Source organism: Cebus imitator, unplaced genomic scaffold, assembly GCF_001604975.1.
Source record: "Cebus imitator isolate Cc_AM_T3 unplaced genomic scaffold, Cebus_imitator-1.0 Scaffold134, whole genome shotgun sequence".
Taxonomy (NCBI): domain Eukaryota; kingdom Metazoa; phylum Chordata; class Mammalia; order Primates; family Cebidae; genus Cebus; species Cebus imitator.
In genome coordinates this window covers 235,342-238,145 of record NW_016107449.1, presented here as the reverse complement: position 1 = coordinate 238,145, position 2,804 = coordinate 235,342, and the positions used below count along the sequence as shown (strand labels likewise).

Genomic DNA, 2,804 nt, shown 5'->3' with positions numbered 1-2,804 from the left:
AACCACAGAACTGCAGGCTGTGTGGATGGCGCTGACAGCTTTAGCAGGAGCATTCCCTGATTGCCAGACCGGCTCTTCCGGGCCACAAAGGCTCGCACTGCGGCAGTCACCACTGGGGCCTGGCAGAGAAGCAGCACTTAGTCCATCCTGAGTAATAGCACTTTCCTCATACTTACCCCACATCCCAGTTAACCCCATGCTTAAACTGTCCACAGCTTAACTCATAATAGATTTCAAACAGTACACGCTATCACATGTGCTAATTCAGCAACACCGATGCTTGTGAGCCAGACTAGAAACCGAGCCATCACAGGCGCCATTTCTAATCTTGAGCAGGTGCCAACTTCCTGGCCTGCTCACGGTCCACGCTTGGCCAGGCACTCCGAAGCCATTGGTCTATCTAGCCAAATCTTTCTTCAGAGAGATACTAAGGTTAGTTTTATCTTAGGCCAAATCAAACACTGTTAATCACTGGGGAGGGTCCAAAAAAACAGCTTTTCTGTAAAGCTTATTCAAATTCATTCTGGATACCAGCGACAAGAATCTTTAGAAAAAATTAATGGCCAACTTCTTATTTTCTAGATCTTAAGCTTCAGCATCTCATTTCTTTTCTTTTCTTTTTAAGATGGAGTTTTCCTCTTGTTGCCCAGGCTGGAATGCAATGGCACGATCTTGGCTCACTGCAACCTCTGCCTCCCAGGTTCAAGCGATTCTCCTGCCTCAGCCTCCTGAGTAGCTGGGATTACAGGCACATGCCACCACGTCCAGCTAATTTTTTGTATTTTTAGTAGAAATGGAGTTTCTCCATGTTGGTCAGGCTAGTCTTGAACTCCCAACCTCAGGTGATCCACCCGCCTCGGCCTCCCAAAGTGCTGAGATCACAGGCGTGAGCCACCGTGCCCGGCCTCTGCTTCAGCATCTCATTTCTAATGTCTCTCTGATCTGTTCAAGAGGATCACATTTTGGGGTGGATCTAGTTACTATGATCATCAGTCCCATACAGTTATAAACCTGAGAGATAGGATGGCACATTTTGAAGGTGCTGGGAGCTGATGTGCTTCTAATAGCCAGCCCGCACCAAACCTGGGCTCCTGATGAAGAGCCAGGAAGCTCCCAGCCAGCAGAGGGACCCATTCCTGGGCCTTCCCTCTCAGCAGGGAGGCGATGGCCAGGCACCGCCAGGTTTGGCCCCAGGCTTCACTCTAGGCTTTGAGGCCCTCCTTTCAGGAAGCTGGTGGAAGGGTCTGATGAAGTGATGGTGGAGGCAGTTGGTGAGCTGGGCCTGCTGCTGCCTGAGGGTCCACTGTCATTGTGGCTGCATAGAGCCCGGAAGTGGGCAGCAGCCGCATCCACCAACACACAGCTGGCTGTCACTACCTTGAGACTTGGCATCACTAAACAAAAACTTTTTGGGTAACTGAAAATGTATGCAGGTGTTGTCAGTACCTCCAGCCTAAGTGTCACCACCATAAACACCCTCCTGCAACAGGACAGACTCGTATTAACCAAGAGGAAGGCTGACCAAGTCCCACTCAGCAGCTCTGTACAAAACAGGTAATGCTTCAGGCAGAAACCTGAAGAGTCCCACAGACACACATTGGTCAGTAAATGCTAGAGTAAATCAAATCAGAAAATGATGAAAGACTTTAATCTCAGCACCAACTACTAAGAACAAAAACCTCCCTTCTCATTTTATGTTCTTTACCAAGGACCACTGTTAGAAATGTCTGAATGTTCTCTCATCCACAGCATGAAGCTACTCACAGCATTTCATTTAGAAGCTTCTCACATACACACTGATTTCTGAGACAGCGGAAAGGGACGTTATGGCTACTGAAAAATAAACTCAGCTAGATAACGGGGCTGTGATTCAGGCTTGCTTCTCAGAGAAAAAAATGAAATTCCACCGTGAGGTTGCGCAGTGTTAATTCAGTTGTTCAGAAGCACAACTTATGTACAGAAGAAAACATTAAAATATATTCCAAGGAGAAACAAAGACGCCACAAGACTTACGCTCAATGTAAATTTATGGCTTAAAAAAGTAAATACTTAGAAGACAGCCAACACTATCATCATCAGCTAGTGAGAAGCTATATGTGAAAAGAAATCAAGCTGTTCTCAGTATCTAGATGTTCAGTTCTTGAAAAAGATATGTTCAAACCAGTGTTTGCCATTCTTCCCTTATATTCTCTTTCTTTCTTTTCCTTTTTCTTTTCTTTTTTTTTTTTTTTTGATTCAGTGTTTGCTCTGTCATCTGTCACCCACACTGGAGTGCAGCGGCGTGAACTCAGCTCACTGCAACCTCTGCCTCCTGGGGTCAAGTGATTCTCCTGCCTCAGCCTCCCAAAAAGCTGGGATTACAAGTATGCACCACCACACCTGGCTAATTTCTGTAGTCTTAGTAGAGACAGAGTTTCACCATGTAGCCCAGGATGGTCTCGAACTCCTAGCCTCAAGTGATCCATCCGTCTCGGCCTCCCAAAGTGCTGGGATTACAGGTGTGAGCCACTGTGCCTGGCTGCTTATATCCTGTTTCTAAGCTTCTTTTTTTGCTTTTTGTTTTTCCTAAAAACAAGGCTCTCGCCGGGCGCGGTGGCTCAAGCCTGTAATCCCAGCACTTTGGGAGGCCGAGGCGGGTGGATCACAAGGTCAAGAGATCGAGACCATCCTGGTCAACATAGTGAAACCCCGTCTCTACTAAAACTACAAAAAAATTAGCTGGGCATGGTGGCGTGTGTCTGTAGTCCCAGCTACTCAGGAGGCTGAGGCAGGAGAATTGCCTGAACCCAGGAGGCGGAGGTTGC

General features: G+C 47.2%; 1 protein-coding gene across 3 annotated transcripts in view; it reads right to left on the bottom strand.

Moving 5' to 3' along the window:
* The window catches only part of ABHD12 (abhydrolase domain containing 12, lysophospholipase), an 86,777-nt gene that overhangs the window by 18,616 nt on the left and 65,357 nt on the right, over nucleotides 1–2,804 (bottom strand). The gene's annotated exons all lie outside the window — the stretch shown is intronic.